The sequence below is a fragment of the Manis pentadactyla genome, chromosome 13 (assembly GCF_030020395.1).
Source record: "Manis pentadactyla isolate mManPen7 chromosome 13, mManPen7.hap1, whole genome shotgun sequence".
NCBI lineage: Eukaryota > Metazoa > Chordata > Mammalia > Pholidota > Manidae > Manis > Manis pentadactyla.
In genome coordinates this window covers 56,727,358-56,749,888 of record NC_080031.1, presented here as the reverse complement: position 1 = coordinate 56,749,888, position 22,531 = coordinate 56,727,358, and the positions used below count along the sequence as shown (strand labels likewise).

Here is a 22,531-nt window from a genome sequence, read left to right as displayed (position 1 = left end):
CCCAAGACAAATGGGTCTTTATGGAAAATGGAGACAGTCAGTAACCAGATCCTCTCACCATTTGCATTTCAAGCCTCTGACTGGGAGTCAAGTAGCAAGCAAATGAAGAAAAACTGTAAGGAACCATTACCTGGGGAAAACATTGTAATAACACTGAGTGAAGGTCAGAAGATTGCAGAGGAGTATCAGTTCTTGGTGTGGAAACCTGAACATCAGGGCCAAAGAGAATGGCGACGGTAAAAACAGGTGTCACAGGTAAAGACACGTCCAGGTTTAAAACTATCTTCAACATGGGGGTCTCTCCAACAGGGCGCATCACTGGCATTGCTGGGAATGCCTCATCCTGGCCATACATAGGGTCAGGTGGGCCAGGAGCAAAAGACTCCCTGTTAGTGACTGCATTCGGTTTGTGTCGAGCTTTTCCAGGATCTTGTTACAGGTATGGATAATGCTGGGAATACTTACACTCTACTTTTCTGGATCACTTATAACCAAAACACAGTGTATTATCGTTTTCCAAGTCATCATCATTCCTCTCAGCTATTCCAAACTCCGGCTTGCTGCCTGGCTCAGTTTTTTGCCTTTGAATTACAAACTTTATTCACCTTTGTTCTCCATGATGAAGAGGAAAATCATGGTGCTGATGCCTTGTCTTCTGAGGATATCCCCATTCATCTCCTTATGCTTCAGCTTCCCTTCTCCACAGATACCCTCACTGCGTATGAAAACAGTTCCACTCCTATCCCCTCCTCCAACAACACTGAGAAGTACTTTTCTGAGACCAATGTGGTCAACCTGGTTCTTCTCTATGACCTGAGGATTTTCATTCCTCTGATCATGTTATCCACGCTGTCACCCTGCTGATCATCTCTCTCAGGAGACAGACACACTCTACACATGGAAAGCAATGGCACAGGCTTCAGGGCCCACAGCATGGAGGCTCACACGGGAGCCATCAAAGCTATCAGCTGCTTTTTCAATCTGTACATTTTCAATGCAGTCGCTCTATTTCTTCCATGTCCAACATCTTTGACATTGACAGTTCCTGGTATATTTTGTGCAAAATCATCAAGGCTGCCTACCCTGCTAGCCACTCGGTGCTACTGACCTTGGGCAACCCCGGGCTGAGAAGAGCCTGGAAGCAGTTCCAGCACGGAGTTCACCTTACCTATCGGGCAGACTCTGTGGCTGGGGCCCCCAGACTACCACGGGGCCTGGTCCAAACAGCTCTGCCTCATCCCTAACACACTGCCTGGCCCAGAATAAGCTCTTAATTGTTTGCTGTTAATATTCTAAAGTAAGGGATGTGTGGCTGAGAGGCAGGGTATAGAGAATGAGGATATTCAAAGCAAATTGGATGTGAAAGGGTCAGAGCCCACACTGAGCTGGAAGCACGCCGAGGACTCAGCTGCGCCGTGGGCTCCGGGGCAGAACCCAGCTCAGTCCGTAGCAGCTCAGTCATCCAAGAGGTGAGGGATGTGTGGGGGTGCCCTGAAGTATTCAGCTCCTGGACCCACTCCCGGCAATGTCACAGTGACATCTAGTATTCCCAGATTTAAGCCTCTGACAATTATTTGAGTGCCTGTTTTTAACAAAGCAAGGCACTAGGTCAGGGGTCAGCAACTTTCTGTCATGGGCCACATAGTAAATATTTTAAGCTTTGTGAGCCATAAATTCCCTGTGAAAGTCCCTGTCACAAGTACTCAACTTTTCTGTGGTAGCCCAAAAGCTACCAGAGACAACATGTAAATGAATAGAAATGGCTGTGCTCCCATAAAATTTTATCTATGGACTAGGAAATGTGAATTTCATATAATTCTTACACAGGAAATATTCTTTTGATTTTTTTTAGCCATTTAAACATGCAAAAAATATTCTTAGCTTGTGGGCTCTACAAAAAGAGATAGCGGGTCAGATTTGATCCCAAGCCACAGTTTGCCAATCTTCATTTGGCACTTACTCCAGCCCAAGAAGGAGCCAAAATTCACACCAAACCTCAGTTACCTTCACTGTAAACCAGTTATTACAACTTTTGCCATGATTTGAACACTGCAATTTTCAAAATACTTTTGCCACTTTGAATTTCTCCAGCTGGTGTCCAACACTTTGCAATCCCTAAAACACAATCCTTTATGTCTTTGAAAAAACAAACAACTAATGCCATAGTCTCGCCTCTCTTCCAACACCGTGATGCTGTTAAAATAAGACACAGGGCCCCAATTGTGTCTTTAGCTAAAGCTTTGAAAGATACCACCGTGAAGCTTTTCAATCCATAACGGAGTAAAAATTAGTAAGCAGGTTCCTACAGGGTCCTTGAGAATGTTATGAAGGCTACGTCTCCCGCTCTGAAATGACCATGCTCCTAAGAACTCCTGCTGTCAGACTGGACACTAGGCTGCAGTTCTCTTCATGGTTCTGATCCAGCAGGGAAATATTTATATTTTCATGTTCTTTTCAGATGGCTAAGTAACTGGCTGGTATTATATACTGATGGGAAAGGCCTAGAGTCAGTGTGGCACATGAAAAGACCCTAGATTTTCATGTCAAAGATCTAGATTTAAGTACTTACGCTCGGTGATCTTTGTAAAGTCACTAAGCCTGCCCTAGACCCATCTGGAGAACAGAAATGATCACAATAGCATTTCACGGGGTTGTTTTGAGGTTCAAAGGAAATAATATGTGCATAATAAACTATAAGCCACTGTACAAAGATGAGTGCACTTATTCATTCAACAAAAGTGTACTGAGCATATGGGCTACTAACTGAACAAGACGCTGATAACTCAAAGGTTAACACACAAAAATTCATCCTCTAAGAGCTCAGAGTCTGGGAGAGAACACCTCACTAAAAACAACTCAATGTGGGAATACTCCAGTGGAGGTCTATGTATTGAGGGGTCAGGGATGTACCTCAGACCTCAAATGTGCACAATTAAAATTCCTCTCAAAATAAATTTTATATCCTCACCTTCCTATTTATTTCCTTCTGGGGCAGAAAAAGAGACTCAGGACAGAATTCTTTTCTCTCGCTCTCACTGGACTAGTTAGGAAAGATAAGGGCCGAGAGAAGACTGTGCCACTGAGCATCCTCAGAGATCCCTGTCAGAGCCAGGGATGCAAAAGAGAAAAGGGTCCCATTACATCCAGGCCTCCCCAGGGAAAGCTGCTGTTTGCGTGTCCTGCCTAGAGCACTCAGAGACTACAAATAAATCTGCGGTTTATTCAGACCAGGTGCTGGATAATAAACTATGGCTGATGGCCCTGAGTGCAGCTGGGACCATGAATGATAGAAATCCTTATCAGGAGGGTGTGGCAATTCAACTCTCAGAAGCCTAGAGACCTCACAGGATCTCAATCTGGTGCCTTGTCTCATCTCCCTTCTCAGAGAAAAAGGACCTGACACTCGCACTGTACTCATAAATGCAGTGAGAAAAATTTCCTCATTTCTAGATTCAAAGGCCCAGAAAAAAATGCCTTGGAAAACCCAGTATAGCCACCTGGAGGTCAGTTCTATACAGATCCCTGCAACCACCCTCTTACATTTCTACCTAACCATGACCTGGCTCCCCAAGGAACAATGGCATGTCTGTTGGAGGATTCTGTGGGACATGGATGAAAGAGTCTGGATTTGTATCTTTTGCTGAGGCTGGAGATCAGAAGAACCATGACTTGGCTCATACCTCCAGCCCCTCACTCCCCACCTGCTCCCCTGACTCCCTGCCCTAGCAGTGGACTTACCCCGGATTCCCCATCACATGGGAGCAGGTCCAAACAAGCAGTGGCATCGGGAAGCGGAACTGGGTGAAGCCATTTCTCTGCACTCAGGGAGTCTGTGGAGATAGCAGCAGAAAGTAGATAAAGTCAAAAAAGGCTCTGGTCATTAAGTGATTGAGGTGCAGAAAGGAAAGGCCAGAAGACTTTTTGATCGCTTTGAGGTGTGTGAGCAGACAGGTCGATGCTCTGGTGAATCAGGACCCAGATAACCTCAGTGAATAAACCCCAATGTCCAAGCTGCAAACACAAGAGAATATACAACTTGGGATCTGCTCTCCACGCTGCATGGTGCAGCCTTCTGCCAAAAAGAAAAGACATCCACTGTCACACTGGAAAACTCTGACTCCTCTTTCCCATGGCCCAGGACTACCGTCACAGGGAGCACAAAAATGCCAAGTAGACTCAATCAATTAACTAAGACTAGCAAGATGGGCAAGGAGGGTTAGAATTACTTACTCTGGAGTATATTGTTAACTAAATGTTTATGTTTTATTTTTATATTTTTGACTGAGACTTGTTTAACTTTATGTGAGATTTATCTTAATACAGCAAAATATAATATGCAATAAAAATTAAATATTGCCAAAGAGTATTTTAACCTCTTTGTGAACTAATCAAATTGTTAAATGATTTAAATGCCTCTGTCTTTTCATGAGTATGTAATTAATTTCTGCATCTGTATTCTAATATCTAAAAGCACTGACATGACTTACATTTGTGGCACTGATTATTTTAATTGTATCCAATGACAAGAGCTTTTGTTTCTGTTTTCAAAGGCTAAGTAACTGAAGAATATGTCTGGCAAGTCCTGATTCGAAGAAGTCATTCTGAAAAGTCAGACCCTATAGCCTGAGTCTCCACCCTCTCTGGCCCCCCAGGGCATGGAGCATTGTTGACTACCCCCTATTTAAAAACTCTCCACCCTTGGCTTCTGTATCTCTTTAGCTGCCTGACCTTTATCCTGTTCTTTTAACTTTAATTACATAAAATTTCAAACATGCAAAAGAGTAAAGAAGTAGTACAATGATACCCTATGTATCTCAGCCTCAACAACTATCAACGTTTTGCCATTATTGTCCATGGAAGGTTTTTGAATAGGATAATTATATGAGTCAAATATTTCTAGTCACTTTGAGACAGGGACTGGGGGTGTAGGCAGAGTAGGGTGAGGGCCTCCAGAGAAAAAGCAGAGCAATATAATTACAGTCAGAACAATGTAACAACATGCAAAGAAGTCTGTATCAAAACTCTGTGTTAAGCATTATGCAAAATCAGAGTCACACTAATTCTCTAGGGTAAATATTTGTATACATGACTAGGAATATAGACATTTTTCAGTGAAATCGCTTAAAGCTCAAAAGCCCAGGAGCAACTCGACCTGGAATGGTTGAGTGTTCTGCAGATAAAGAAAAGTATCTCAGCATAAACCATCATTTTACTGTATCAATTACATTATGACAATGTAAAATTTACCTTATCCTGCTTAAAGGCCCAGTTTATTTTAATTGTAACTTTGTGCTATTTTCCCTTCTCTAATTGTAATCAAGTAATCTGCAACCTAGGCAAAAGACTACATTGGTAAGCAATCTCAACTATAAACAACCCAAGCAAACAGACAACACAGCCCACCTTAGGGGCAGGGCAGGCGTTCCTACAAGTCTGCACCCCTAACCCTTTACCCTCATTCCTGAAAATCCTCAACCACACATAAAACCCCTAGACAATGAGCCAACCACGGGCTCTCTTGTCCCCTCCTGGCGTGAACCGGGAGCTCTGTCCTCTCACTTTATCTCTAAATAAAAGCCTGTACCCTGTACCTTGCTCTCCTACCTTGAGTGTTTGTGAAGCTCATTCTTCAGCTTTGTGAACAAGAACCCTGGCATCAACTTTAGCCCAAAAGATTTTGTGGGTTCTAAATTAGAAAGTTGTAGCAACTTTGTGTCATTTTCCCTAAATGCCATGGCTATTCTCAGCCTATGATTTGAACCCCTTCAAGCTGGCATATGTGTTTTCTCTGAATTTTCCAATTCTTCTTTGCCCGTTTCAACACTTGTTAATGAGGTCCTGCTGTATTTAACTTAAGTTCCTCTAAAAATTGTTCTGCTTGTTTTCCAGACTCCTCTGTCCCTTTGGCCATTTTTAATGTGTGCTTTGCAACACAGACCCTGCAACTGTTTTGTCTTCTTTCCTCAAAAAGTAGTTGAGCAAATTCACATTACACTCCAGTAAGTCTTTCTTCATTTCAAGGAGCTCTACACCAGTTATAAGCTACCTGTTTCTGTTCTAATACACAAATCAAGAAAAAAAGTCTTAGGATCTTTTATCCTTTTGTTGTTTTCTCAAAAACTAGTTAATTGTCTTCCAAACATCTTTTCCAACTTTCCTAAACAACGCTTATGGCTATGTCTCTGAATTCTTAATTTTTCTCACCCAGAGTGTGTTGGCAAACCAGCTCTCTGGTGGAGAGAGAGAGAAGAGGAAGGAAAGAAAGAAAGGAGAATGGAAGAAAGAAGGGAGGGAGGGATGCATGGAGGGAGGGAAGGAGGACAGGGCCCTGATGTGTAGAATTCTGATTTCCACTGTGTAAATACTCCCACCGTGATGTTATTTGAACTACCAACATGATGTTACTGAATGGAAAGGTGGGGAGAGATGTACACCATCCATGCCCTCTAGCTGGTAGGAGTCAACTCCAGCACACCACTCCTTTCTCACAGGCAAAATAGCAAAGAGATTGAATTTACAGATTCTAGAGCCACACAGTCTCAATTTCAACACAGTACTAGCTCTGTGACCTGGGGCAAGTCGCTTAACCTCGATGAGCTTCAATTTCCTTATCTTCAAAATAGGTGTAATGAATATCTTTTTCTCATGGGGTTATTGCTGTAATGTGGAAATTTCTTAGACCAGTGCCTCACATCCTATAGGCGCTCTGAAGTGTTTTCCGCTATTCCTTAGGACTAAAGATCACACGGTGTAGTACATACTTATTCCCACCAGATGGCATTCTCCTCTTTTTTGTAGCATAAACTGCTTTTACGGAGCTATTTGTAACAGTATTCAAGCCAATTGGATCATATGAATTAATTGATAAAAATTTTCCCCTTTCAGCTCCCACTTTAAGCTTGTTATTTTCCTTTGACAATCTATTAAGAATACATCTATTGACCCTTGTGTGTAGCCATTTCTAAAGCTCTATACAGAATCTATTCTCAATAGAGAGTTTCTAATCTTCTATGATGAGAATTAAAGCCAAAGCCACAACTGTTCCTGTTACAGAAGCGAGTGGTCAACTCCCTGATCTTTGGTCTGTTCTTCCTCCTCTCACTCAGAAGAAGATAAGATGACTTTAAATGTGACCTCCATTATCACATCATTTATTTCCCTGCCCTGTCACTTTGAAAGGAGACCATAAATCAGTTGAATAATAGTTCATATTTACTGAGGTACTGTATATGTGAGACACTACGCCAGATAGTAAAAGTATAAAGGTAAAGAAGAATCATGTAGAAGCAAGGAATTTACCTATCAACAAATCTACTAGATGTTTTCAGAAATAAAATATAATTTTTTAAGAACTCAACAACTTACTTTAAAACTTATATAGAATAAAGATCCTTGAATCTAATCTCTGCCAGATATTAAGGCACACTACTAAGTTATAGTTAGAGGAAAATGCATAGAAATAGACTCATTTATCCATGGGAACTTAAAATATGATTTTTAAAAAAGCAAACCATATATAAGGGGTTAAAAGATTATTTATCAAATGGGAATAAGACTCATTATTTGGGGGAAAACAAAGTTGGATCCCTTCCTTTTACTTCATAAAAAAGTAAATCCAAATGGATAAAAGATATAGATGTGGAAGGAAAATTATAAAATCAATAGAAGAAAATATAGACAAATTTTGTGACTAAAGGGTAGAGAATGGCTTATTAAATCAAATCCCAAAAGCTTAAAAACTGGTTGAATTTCCATTCAGTGAAAGGCACAGATGACAGGGAGAAGACATTTACAACATATAAAAGCTGTAGGAAACCACCAACTAGACTATACAAGGAAAATCAGTGCACACACACACATGCACAGACATATACACAAATAAGGCAGAGGAAACTCAAATGGTCAATAAAAGAAGTGCTCATCCTTACCTGTAACCAGAAATATACAAACTAAAACAGTAAGATAGTATTTCACATTCATCAGAATAGCCAAAAATTACCAAGCTGTGATGAGGATGTGAAGGAAACCCTTGGTGCTGGCTGGCAGGAGCATGAAACTGTACTATCATTCTGAAGAGTGATCTGTTGGTACTTGGTGAAGAAAAGTATTCACAGTCACTTTGACTCAGAGATCTGCTAATGCGTAGGTCCCCAAGAGAAACTCTAGCACAGGTTCACAAGTGGCCATAGATAAGGACGTTCCTTGCAACACTGTTTGTGGAGGTAGTGAGTGGAAGTCACCCCAGATGAGGAGAAGAGTTCAGTAAGGTGGGGTGGACACCTAGTGCAGAATAGCATGCAGCAGTCAGAAGAGGTGAACTCGAACAGACAGCACCAGGAGAGGGTGCCGAGAGAGAACAAGAAGTGGAATAAGTTCTACAGCAAAAACATCACACACAAAGAACAGCAGCATACACTTTAGGAGGTGATATTCATTCCAGGAACCCCATCAACCACAAGAGCACATGTGTCTGGGAGAAGTGCCTAACAGTAGCTAAGGGCACAGATTCAGGAGCCAGGCCACTTGGGTTCAGATGCTGACTCCGCCACTTAACTGTCCTGTCACCTTGGGTCAGTCTCTGAAAAATAGGAGATAATAATCCATAACTACTCTGAGGTTGTTGAAAGGATTAGCTGAGTTAATATAAAGTAATTAAATAATGCCTGTCAGTATGTGCTCACTAAGTGGTGGTGGTGTTATTATTATCCATAACAATATGAGCAGAGGATCAAGAGTGGAAGAGAAGAAATAAAATTTAAAACAAGGTGAGGAGGGACTTGTATGTATGATGACAGTGAGCTGTTAATAGGAGGAGTGATTAACTCAACACTTTCTGTGCTGAGGTTAAAATGTACACATGCACACACACCATGTCTTCCTCCCTGAAGACACTTAAGAAACAGTGGGAGATACTGAAAATTTCAATATACTATGGTAAAGGCAATGATAGGAAAATATATGAGGTGGCACAAGAACCCAAAGAAGGGACAGTTAGCTTAGCCTACAGGTCCACAAAGGGATTCTAAAGGATGGGAGTCTTGGGGTACAGGATCATTTAGGGCTCAATATTTGAGATCTGAGTTTGGGTCACAATAATGCCTCTTACTATTTTTAGCATGCTACATTCCCAGAGTAATCACAACTAGAAAACATCCATGCCCTAAGGATATATTATTAGAAATCAAAGATCTCAGCAGAACCTCACCAAAATCTTAGCTAGGATTAAGCCCTTCTCAAGGTACTTCATATATATTCCACAAAACTTCATATTATCAATCACATGTAACCTAAAGGCCTAAAAATACATCTCCTCACTGGTTTGTACAGAGCATGTTGGAGAATGGCTGTTGTGGCTTTTTGTAATCCTCAACAAAGTGAGGGTGCAGAGGGTGGTGATTACTTAAGAACTTGGAAGCAGAAGGGGTGAGGACTATGATGACTTTTAAAGTAAGGAGGAAGTAATTACCAGTCAGATGAAAGGGTCTTTTTAGCAACTGTCAGCCCAGAGGCTACTACTGGAGTGAGCTCCCAGCTGCTGCATTAAAAGGAGAACCACTAGGAACATGTATTTAATCAGTAGCTAGAACGTTATTTTGTCCTAAGAAGGTTGTTCTTTGTCCAAGAAAGGAGACATAGTCACTAGAGAGTTTACAAATTCCAATGGCAAAACACTCACCAGATTTGTTCATTTTTCCATGGAAGAAATGCAAAGATAAAAATACTTGAGTGGCCTGAATTTTGCTTAGGGAATGACCTTGGAAGTAAAGAAGGAAAAAGACATCACAGACATTCCTTCAGGCAAATTCCCACAGACAGAGGTGAATAACATGTTATCTAGCAGTTTTGAAACGAAAATCATGTATAGGAAAGTAGACAAGTTTATTTCTTTGAAACTGAGAGAAATTTCCAATCCAGAAAGTGGCCACCAAAGTTAAGTGTCAAGGTCATGGGGGCTGGATTGCTCATGTTCATTTCCCACCTCCATCACTTACAGGCATTGTTTTATTTATGGTCTTGCCCAATTTTCTGAATTTCTCCATGCCTCAATTTCCCCATCAATAAAATGGGGACATGGTGATAATAGTACCTACTTGAATAGCCACTTTGAAGAACAGTTTGTCAGACCTATACCCTGAAAACTATAAGACACTCTTAAGAGAAATTAAAGAGGTCACTATCAAAAGGAAACTCATCCCTTGCTCCTGGCTACGAAGAATTAATATTGCCAAAATGGCCACACTTCCCCAAACAATATACAGATTCAATGTAATCCCTATCAAATTACCAACAGGATTCTTCACTGAACTGGAACAAATAGTTCAAAAATTCATATGGAACCACCAAAGACCCCAAATAGCTAAAGCAATCCTGAGAAGGAAGAACAAAGTGAGGGGGATCTCACTCCCCAACTTCAAGCTCTACTACAAAGCTTCAGTAATCAAGACAATTTGGTACTGGCACAAGAACAGAGCCACAGACCAATGGAACAGACTAGAGAATCCAGACATTAACTCAGACATATATGGTCAATTAATATTTGATAAAGGAGCCATGGACATACAATCGGGAAGTGACAGTCTCTTCAACAGATGGTGCTGGTGAAACTGGACAGCTACATGTAAGAGAATGAAACTGGATCACTGTCTAACCCCATACACAAAAGTAAATTCGAAATGGATCAAAGACCTGAACGTAAGTCATGAAACCATAAAACTCTTAGAAAAAAACATAGGCAAAAATCTCTTAGACATAAACATGAGTGATCTCTTGTTGCACATATCTCCCCGGGCAAGGGAAACAAAAGCAAAAATGAACAAGTGGGACTATATCAAGCTGAAAACTTCTGTACAGCAAAGGGCACCATCAATAGAACAAAAAGGTATCCTACAGTATGGGAGAATATATTCATAAATGACAAATCCAATTAAGGGTTGACATCTAAAATATATAAAGAGCTCACACACCTCAACAAACAAAAAGCAAATAGTCCAATTAAAAAATGGGCAGAGGAGCTGAATAGACAGTTCTCTAAAGAAGAAATTCAGATGGCCAACAGACACATGAAAAGATGCTCCACATCGCTTGTCATCAGAGAAATGCAAATTAAAACCACAATGAGATATCATCTCACACCAGTAAGGATGGCTACCATCCAAAAGACAAACCACAAGAAATGTTGGCAAGGCTGTGGAGAAAGGGGAACCCTCCTACACTGCTGGTGGGAATGTAAATTAGTTCAACCATTGTGGAAAGCAATATGGAGGTTCCTCAAAATGCTCAAAATAGAAATACCATTTGACCCAGGAATTCCAGTTCTAGGAATTTACCCTAAGAATGCAGCCCTCCAGTTTGAAAAAGACAGATGCACCCCTATGTTTATCACTGCACTATTTACAATAGCCAAGATATGGAAGCAACCTAAATGTCCATCAGTAGATGAATGGATAAAAAAGATGTGGTACATATACACAATGGAATATTACTCAACCATAAGAAAAAAAAATCCTACCATTTTCAACAACATGGATGGAGCTAGAGGGTATTATGCTCAGTGAAATAAGCCAGGCGGAGAAAGACAAGTACCAAACGATTTCACTCATATGTGGAGTATAAGAACAAAAGAAAACTGAAGGAACAAAACAGCAGCAGCAGCACAGAACCCAAGAATGGACTAATAGTTACCAAAGGGAAAGGGACTGGGGAGGACGGGTGGGAAAGGAGGGATAAGGGCGGGAAAAAAAAGAAAGGGGGCATTATGGTTAGCATGTATAGTGTGGGAGGGGGCACGGGGAGGTCTGTGCAACACAGAGAAGACAAGTAGTGATTTTACAGCATCTTACTATGTTGATGGACAGTGACTGTGAACGGGTATGTGGGGGGGACTTGGTGAAGGGGGGAGCCTAGTAAACATAATGTCCTTCATGTAATTGTAGATTAATGATACCAAAATAAAATGAAAAAAAAAAAGAATTGAGTCCATACTGTATTGAGAGATACAATTTATTTGTTTTGTGTTTGTGTGGCTTTTGTTAACTATTTTTTTGCGGTGTAGTTGATGTACTCGGGTATTGGTCTCAGGTATGCAGTATAGTGGATCTGACAGTTATCTACATTATTAAATGCTCACCACAACTAGTGTAATGAAAATTTGTCAGCACAGAAGGACATTACACAATCAACGGCTGTGTTCCCAATGCCGCGCCGCCGTCCCCGTGATGAGCTGATGTCACACTGAGGTTCTGCACCACTTCATCCCCTCTCCCTCTGTCTCCCACCCACCTAACCCCTCCTCCGCGGTGACCACTAGACACTTCTCAGTGTCTGTGAGTCTCCTGCTGTTTTGTTCATTCTGTTCTGCTTTGCTTTTGTATTCCACAAATAAGTGAAATCATGTGGTATTTTTCTTTCTGCCTTTCTAATTTCACTGAGCATAATACACTTAAGGTCTATCCGTTTTGCCAAAAATAGGATTTCTTTCTTCTTTATGGCTGAATAATATAATATTCCCTTGTATATGTTCACCACCCCTTTATCCATTCTTCTACTTATGGACACTTGAGTTGCTCACACTAAGCAATTTTTATGGATTATTTTGTATTCTCTAAGAACTCTGTAAGTGCTCTGAATCCCATTTTCTGAATGAGGAAATGGAGGGATGGAAAAATTACACATTGTTCCCAGTGTCACTTATCAAGTAAATGTTAAAATGTGACTTTGAAGCTTGTCCCTCAAGCTGACACATTTTATTTCCAGTAATTTACTTTGAACATTGTTTCCTATGCCTTTATTCCATATGTTTCTAAGAACTAAGTATAGGAATTCTATCAGACAAATGAGAACAACACTCTTTAGCAGTAATTTAAAATACAAGCCCATGGGAAAGGGGGAAGTGAACCACTTAGATGTAAGTGTTATATTGTCATGGTTTTTACATTTTCTCCCAGCCTGCTTTACTTGGTGTTCAAAGGCACACCTTTGTAATTCATTCAAGTTTTTATTTAAGTTATATATATGTGTACACACACACACCGAAATATATGTATTTCCCCAGACTCTGGTTGTAGTCGCAATGACCAATCTGTTTTATATCACAACTAAATTCTCTTTCTTAGAACTGTTGAGAAATGATATTTAAAGGTTCTGTTGACTAACGATGAATATGAGGTCCATTGATATGAACTCAAATACATAATAAACATGCTTACTTTTAATGTGCCATCAAAGCTGGGTAAGATTCAACCTCTGTTTCTTAAAAGATGTGTGAGTCCTTTACCACTGCACATGTGCAGCTCATGAGCTATTTCTCATTCTAAATATGGGCACTTCTCAAGTGTTGGGGAATTTGAAAAGAGGAGAAACATGACTGTTTCTTCTGTTAGAGGGGGACACAGCCAGACAGATAGGGCAGAAGTGCTGATCATCAAAACCAAACTGTTATCAGCGATTGCATAACATGTTGGCTTAGAGAATTTTATGGCAAAGCCTAACTTCATTACAGCTACAACAAACAAGGAATGAAATCAGTTTCAAACATTCAGAGAGAAATAACTGCTGAAAAAGCTTCCATGGCCAATGACAATCCAATGTGAGACTCTGAGATATAAATACTATTTCAACAGACTTCAATCCCAAAACAAATGTCTTAGAGCAATACAGGAAATCTCCATATTCACAATGAGTTGGAAATACCCATATCATGTGCATGTTTATGGTAGTACTTTAACCAGTGTGTGTAGAACCTGGATACATGTCCACAGAGATTATCTAGTAAACTCTACAAACCTCAGAAACTGAGGATGTGAGGAGAAGGAAGTTAACTTTTCAAGAATAAGAGTTTGTTTTTCTTGTTTGTTATCCTCCTCAACCAGTGTTAAGATAAAAAAAAGAATGTAATTGCTAATATTCTGTCAAATATGCCATCAGAAGTATTTTAATCTCTTAAGATGGTTGAAGTTGACACAATTAAATTCAGTCATGGAAATTAGATTTTTTTATCCCCAGTTAATTTATCATCAGAAAGGTTTATTTTGGAATATATTAATTAGAAAGTGGCATCTTAAGCCTATTAAATATGATAAGGATAAAATATTTAAACAGGACAACTACTGAGCCTAATTTATAGGAATAAACTCTTAGAAAAAAACACAGGATGAATATTATATGTAAGCAAATGCAACACTCTAATAAAAATTTACTATATACTTGTAAAAAGAACAATATAATTCATATTAATGATATTTTAGATCAGTCATCTGACCATAATGAAATCAAATATGAAATCAGTAATGCAGTGATAATTTCCAAATAGCTTTGGAAATTATGTGCATCCATATCTTTATTGTTTTGAATGCCTTTGGGAGATCCCAATCTCAATTCCTTAATAATGTTTTACATGGAAAATTTTTCCTTTTTTAATTGAAAAATAGTTGATATACAATATTATATTGGTTTCAAGTATACAAGACTCTGATTCAACTGTTACACACATTATTGAATCCTCACCCGAACTAGTGCGGTTACTCTCTGTCAGCATAGAAAACTGTCACAGAACCACTGACTGTATTCTCTCTGCCGCACTACCATTCCTGTGACCACCTTATATTGTGACTGAGATTCTGTGTCTCTTCCCCGCCCCCATGCAGCCCAGCACCCACCCCAAATCCTCCCCTGTGGTGGCCGCCAGTCACTGATCAGTGTCTGTGAGTCTACTGCAGTTTTGTTCATTTGCTCGGTTTTGTTTTTAGGTTCCAAAAATAAGTGAAATCATGATATTTGTCTTTCTCTGCCTGCCTTTTTCATGTAGCATAATACCCTCTAAGTCCATCCATGTTGTTACAAAAGGGAGGATTTCTTTCTTTTTGGGGCTGAATAATATTCCATTGTGCATATGCACCACCTCTTCTTTACCCATTCATCTGTTGATGGACACTTTGGTTGCTTCCATATCTTGGCTATTGTAAATAATGTGGCAGTAAACATAAGGGCGTACATATCATTTTAAATACATTTTATTTTATTTCAGAAAATTCCTAGAAGTCAGTTACTAGGTTGTATGGCATTTCTATTTTTCATTTTCTGAGGAACCTCCACATTGCTTTCTGTAGTGGCTGCAGCAATTTACATTCCCACCAGCAGTGGAGGAAGGTTCCCTTTTCTCTGTATCCTCTCCACCACTTGTTATTTCTTCTCTTTTGGGTATTGGCCAATCTAAACTGATGTGAGGTGGTAACTCATTGTGGTTTTTATTTGTATTTCACTTATAATTAGCAATGTGGAGTATTTTTTCATGTGCCTGTTGGCTACCTTGGCAAAATGTCTGTTCCTGTTCTCTATCCATTTTTAGTTGGATTATTTGGTATTTTTGGTATTGAGTTCAGAAAAATTTTCCAAAATTACTGCTGATATGTTTTTCATAGATGTCTAGAAAATGTAGAGGCAGTATATCAGAGAGCATGAATGGTAAGGTTGTGTGATGTGGGAAGTTATTTTGAATAAATCTCCTTCAAGGGGTAATTTACTTACATTTGGTAGTTTTCAGTTCATAAAATAAATTCAAATCTCAAGTGTACAGCTTGGTGAATTTTACATATGTAATGCCTATGTAACGATGATGAAGATCAAGATTTAGAGTATTCCAGAATCCTGGAGTCTCCCTTTTTCTTCCTTCCAATCAATACCTCCAAAAAGGTAATCACCACTTTAATATATTCTTGTTAATTATATCATACTTCTTTGGCCTAATAATATTTTGGAGACTCATCCATATTGTTTATCCCTTATACATTCCTGCTCAATATTATGTTATATGTCATGCTATTAATATACTTATTTATTAATTCTGCTCTTGATAGGCATTTGGTTTGTTTCTGGTTAGGAGCTACTGTGGATTAAACTGCTGTCAGCATTTCTGTATCTGTCATTTAATGGACTCAACCTTCGGTTCTGTTTGGAAAATACCAGAGTGGAGTTATTGGATGATGTTACAAAAATGTTGAGCTGTACCACATAGTACCAAACATTTTCCCCAAAGTTTTTATGCCAACTTACATGCAAGTTGTTGCACATCCTTGCCAGCCTTGGTATTGCCAGTCCTTTTTTAATTTTAGCCGTTACAGTGAGTAGTTTTCCATTGTAGTTTCATTTCTCTTTTTCTGAAAGAGTTTTCTGTATCACATTTTATATGGTTATTAGATATTGGATATCATATATAACTGTCTGCCAGTATTTTTAGGGTGGGGAGAGAGAGCTAGCCCTCTTTCTTCATTGACTTTTTGGAATTCTTTATATGTTTTGGATACCAGTTGTTTACCCAATATATGTAAAGCAAATATCTTCCTATATACTTATATTTTAGCTCATATTTTTTCTTCTAATGGAGAGCAGAAAACAAACTTTTAGAAAGAAAGATGAATGTATAAAATTTCATATTTCACTTTGAACTTAATAAATATTTATGCCTATAAAAATTCATGAAGATATTCTTCCATGTTAGTTCTATAGTCCATTTGAAACCAATTTTTACATGTGCTACATAAAATCACTCCAAATCAACCCAGAACTGCAGAAAACACTTTCAGTGTCAGCTTTGTCACAGTGAGGCATCTGAATGGGGCAATTAAAGAGTTGTTTTTCCTTTTTCAACTTTTCTATTCTTACACAACACATTGTGTTAATTTGTTACCTCATTACGAGTTTGGACATTAAGCTGTGTAAATATAGTATTTTTCATTTTATATTAATGTCTTCCTATTTTTCTGCTATTTTGTACTTATGTGGAGATTTTATCTATAATTTTTCCAGATTTATTAAGTGTAATTTATAAGTGTAATGTATAAGTTTGAGATATATAACAATTACTTGATATGCTTATGCATTATGAATTACTCACCATTAAGGAGAGTTGAAACATGCTTTCCCTCCCGTAGTTACCTTGCGCGTGTGTGTGTGTGGTTGTGTGTATGGTGAGAACATTTAAGATATAATCTCAATAACTATCAAGTATACACTAATGTATTAAAAGTAGTCATCATATTGTGCATTTGATTCCAAAACTCAGTCATCTTATAACTGAAATTTTGCACCCTTTGAACAGTATCTCCCAATTTCCCCACCCCTCAGCCCTCGGTGACCTACCTCTGATTTGAGTTTGCCTTCTTGAGGTTCTACATGTAAGTGACCTCATGTAACATTGCTCTTGCTCTGACTTTCCTTTAACATAATGCCCACATAGTCAACAAATATGACAAAAGGCAGGGTTTCCTTCTTTATTCTAACTTATTAAATTATATATATACATCCCACATTTTTTATCCATTAACCATGGACAGAAACTTAGGTTATTTCCAGGTGTTTGCTACAATGAATAATACTGCAGTAAACATGTGTGCAGATATCTCTTTGAAGTCCTGATTTAAATTTCCATAAGCTGTAGTGCTGGATCAAATAGTATTTTTAAATATTTGAGGAAATGCCATAGTTTGCCATACTGTATGTATCAACTTACATTAGCACCAACAGTATACAAGTTTTGTGACCCTCTTTTCTCCACACCCTCACCAACACTTGTTATCTTTTTCCTTTTTGATGATAGCCATTCTAACAAATGTGAGATGATGTCTCATTGTGGTTTTGATTTTCATGTCCCTGATTATTTACTTTTGGCCTATGGGAAAATGTCTATTCAGGTTCTTTCTCATTTTTTAAAATGGGTTTTTATTTTTGCTACTGAATTGAAAGAGTTGCATATGTATTTTGAATATTAACCTCTCATCCAACATGTGCTTTGAAAATGCTTTTCTTTTTGGTTGGTTGCCTTTCCATTTATTTTTTTTATTTTTATTTTTGCTCTGCTTTGCTTTTTGGTTTGATGCAGAACTTCTTGATTTTTTGCTTTTGTTGCTTATGCCTTTGGTGACATATCCAAAATAAACCACTGCTAACACTAATGGTAAGTTGCTTTTCCTCTATATTGTCTTCTAGGTGTTTTATGGCTTTAGATACTATATTAAGGTCTTTAATACATTTCCAGTTAACTTCCATATGTGGTGTAAGGTAGAGTCCAGTTTTATTTGGTTGTGCATGAATATCCAGTATTCAAGATACCATTTATTGAAGATACTATATTTTTCTTAAGTAATCTTGGCTCCTGTGTCAACTATTATTTGACCATATATGCATTGGCGTATTTCTGGACTCTTGGTTCTGTTCCACTTATTTGTGCATTTATCTTAATGTTAGTACCATTTTTTTGGTTATTAATATAGTTTTTGAAATCGAGAAGTATGATGTCTCCATCATGTGCTTCTTTCTCAACATTACTTTAGATGTTTAGGGTAATCTGTGATTCCATATGAGTTTTAGGATTTTCTAATTCTGCAAAAACTACCATTAGAATTTTGATAAGGTTTGCATGAAATATACATATTGACATTTTAACATCATTACCTCTTCTGAACCATGAATATGGGAAATCTTTTAATTTGTGTCATTTTCAACTTCTTCAGTGGTTTATGGTATTTCATCATATAGATCCTTGTTAACTTTATTACTACATATTTTATTATTTTTGTTGTAGTATAAATGACATAAAACATTACTTTCAGGTGCACAAGATAACGAGTCCACATTTGTGCATATTGTGAAATGAGCACCACAGTAAGTCTAGTTACACTCTGTCACATTTATACAAAGTACACTTTTTCCCTTGTAATGTGTATGTTTAAGATTTATTTTTTAGCCTCTTTCAGATCTGCAATACAATACTATTGACTATAGTCACTAACCTGTTTATTAACTCCCCATGAATTTATTTTATAACAGGAAACTTGTACTTTTTTTTTAGTGAAGCATAGTGAATGGACAATATTATACTGGTTTCAACTACATAACACAATGATTCAACAGTTACATACACTGGTAAATCCTCACCCCAACTACTGTACTTACTACCTGTGATTATCAAAGATGTTGTGTAATTATTGAGTATATTCTCTACACTGTACTCTCACCACCATGGCTAGTTTATATTATGTTTGAGATTTTGTCTTTTTATTCCCTTTACCTACCCCACCCACTGACTCCAACCCCTCATGCATGGAAACTACCAGGCACTTCTCAGTGTCTACAAGTCTACTGCTGTTTTGTTCATTTTGTTTCCTTTTGCTTTCAGATTTCACTTATAAGTAAACCATTGTATTTGTCTTTCTCCACCTGGCTTATTTCACTTTGCATAGTACCCTCTAGGTCTATTCATATTGTCACAAATGGCATAATTCCTTTTAATTGGGTGAATAATATTCCCTTGTATACATGTACCACCTCTTCTTTTTCTATTCACCTATTGGCAAACACTTTGGTTGCTTCCATATCTTGGGTATTGTAAAATAATGTGGCAATAAACAGAGGGGGTACATATATCTTTTTGATTTAGAGATTGTGTTTTCTTTGTGTAAATTTATAGAATGGAGTTTATTGCTTGTATGGTATATGTATTTTTTCTAATAGATCCGGGACTGAAAAGAGGGAGGTGGAGGCCAGTGAGAGCATGAGAGGAGAAAAATTTTTACAAGAGTTTGTATGTTTAATCTGCATTTTACTAAGTCCTAGAGAATGGCCAAAATGAGAACAATTGAGATAATTCCAGGGAAACTTATGGGCTCATTAGCTGTACCAGGTAGACTTGGAAAGGAACTACTTCCCAAAGAAGGGAGAGAGTGTTCTCAGATGAGATGATCTGGGGAAGCATACAAGGCAGAAAAACAGGGTTACTGTGCAGAACATGGAGGGAGAGTAAAACAATCACCCATAACACAGAATTACTGTACACAAATTGGTCAAGCAGTTTACTGAAATTATTGTTCTAAGTAACATTTCCATTAACATATAAACATTGGTCTATCTGCTTAAATAACTTTTACTATAAAATATGTCTTCTACTTAACAATTAATTGTTCTTTATTATTTTAACTTGATTGTGATACACACTGTTCAAATTATTATTATTATTTTTTTGCCAACATAAAATAGTTTTAATATCTGATTCCAACTCTTTGAATCTTATAGAAAATTTCAAGTGGTGCATCACAAATTTGATCTCTAGATGAGTGAGAATTAATGTCATAATAAGGCACAGTGGTTTCATCCTATTACCCCAGAGCTCCCAGGACTAGAGTATAATTAAGCTCCATACACAGATAGTGCTAACACCCTTTCTGACATTTTCAATCATTTTAAAGTATTCCATTTAACATGTATTAAGGCAAAAATTGGTGAATAATTATCAACTGAAATGACATATATTTGTGATTTAATTCACAAGCCAGGATATTTTATTATTCTTTTCAGAAGAAACTGTTATATGACCATTTATTTATCTATCATCTATCTATCTATCTACCTACCTATTTATTTATTTATTTATATTTTTAAATGAAGTATAGTTGATATACAGTATTATATACATTTCAAGTGTAAAACATAGTAATTCGAAAGTTACTCATATTACTAAATTCTCACCCCAACTTGTGCAGTTACTACCTATTAACATAAAAAATGTTACAGAACCATCGACTATATTCTTCATTTTGCCCTTCTATCTCCATTTATATTAATGCACATTTCTAATGTGAACACCAGGGAAGATACATATGATATAGAAGACATCACATCTGTACCCAAAGCATTTGCAATTCATAATTCAAATATTAAAATGAGAGAGAAACAATGTAACAGGAATTTATAACACACATTTCAACTGAATTCTATGAATGTTAATGTCATATAGTAAAACTTATGTCACACTTCAGTCACTTAGAATTCCCAGAAATCAAAGTGGATTATAAATGTTAGAAGGCAGGTAACTTAAAGATCATGGACAGCTATTGATTTGTCAAATTCATACTATTCATTAGATTTTTAAATTAAAATATGTGGTTTTACTATGTTACAAAAAGCCGTTCCAATACCTATTTCAGTACCCTCAAAACATCCTTGTCTCTTGAGCTATAAATAAATGGGTTCAACACAGGATCAATGTTTGAAAAAAAGAAAAAAACACTGGTACTGCCTGGTCCTAAACAGGCCTATGTGAGAAACCAGGAGTCATGTAGGTGAGACGACACGGCCATAAACCAGGCTTACTACTATCAGGTGGTGGGAGCATGTGCCCAGGCTTTGTTCCTCCTCTTGGGGGAATTCATGTAAGATGGTGGGTAGGAGGTAAAGATGACTCCACAGGGAATAAAGAGTGGCACAATGCCTAACACAAGTCCTGCAAAGAGGTATCCTCACAGGAGAACTTCAGAATAGCTATAACTTCATGGAAGTAATCATCTGTCTCCTTGTAACTACACGTAGATAACTGCATAGTATATTCAGTCTGTTCTCGAGAATTAGGAGCACCCCATCATTTGGCAGACCCTCGTGCTCATGATGACTGGGTACTTCAGTGGGTGACAGATGGCTGCACAGTAATCACAGGCCATGAGAGTCCATGAGAGTCAGGAGAATACACTCTGCTCCTCCCAGCATAAGGAAGAAAAATATCAGGAACCACAGGCCATATTTGTGATATTTTTATTCCTGAGTAAATTCAGTGGCCATGTTGGGGACAGAGTTGGAGATGAATAGCAAGTTGATGAGGGACAGCCGGCTGAGAAGGAAGTGTATGAGCACGTGGACATGGGAATCCACCAGCATACGGGGAATCAGAGCTGAGTTCCCAGTGAGGGCAACAGCACAGATCAGCGTGATCACACCGATCAAGATGTCACAGTGTTTCCTGTCAGGGAGAGTCCCGAAAGAATAAAATCCATCCCTGATGTCTCATTCCTTCCCTTCATGAATTAAAATCAACTGTTTGACCTGAAGCCAAATAGGTTAGAAAAGCAATAAAGAATTATAATATCATGTATTAAAATTTTGTTTATAAAAGCTTTAAAACTGCTGTATTAAACCATCATTCCAGTGAACATTAAGGTGTCCTCCAAGCTAGTGATGCAAACTATACTGCATCTGTTGCATTCACATCTTTACAACAGGATGGAAACTATAGAGAACATACTATACTTTATAGTCACCACTATAAACTATTAATACAACTTGATTTATTATATGTGTAATTAACATCTTCATGTACTCAAAATGAGTGTTCTTAATCCACTCTTGATTGTATTTTGAAACAGAGATGGAGTTTATTTTTTAATAATTTAATTCTTTTGTCTCTTGGACACAAAGATGCAATGCTTCTTCAGTCTCCTTTGAAATTAGTTGTGGTCATTTATGTCATGCTGAAGAAAGCAATGTAAGGGGAAGTTTTTCTTTTCTGAGACAGGCTACTTGGCTAATGTATGTAGAAACCTATCACCACATGTAGAAATCAGGTCACTGGCAAGGAAAGATCCCAAATTAGATCATTTCTTAATTAATTAAATATTAATAAAATATTCTTAACAGAGGTTAAACAACTAAGTGTGCATTTTAAAGAGCAGATAGTAAGAGTATACTCATATTATATATAGAAAAACATGTTACC

General features: G+C 37.9%; 1 pseudogene; it reads left to right on the top strand.

Annotated features, from left to right (window-relative positions):
- Positions 1-227: 227 nt before the first annotated feature.
- Positions 228-1,244, top strand: LOC130680214 (taste receptor type 2 member 40-like; annotated as a pseudogene).
- The last annotated feature ends 21,287 nt before the right edge of the window (positions 1,245-22,531 follow it).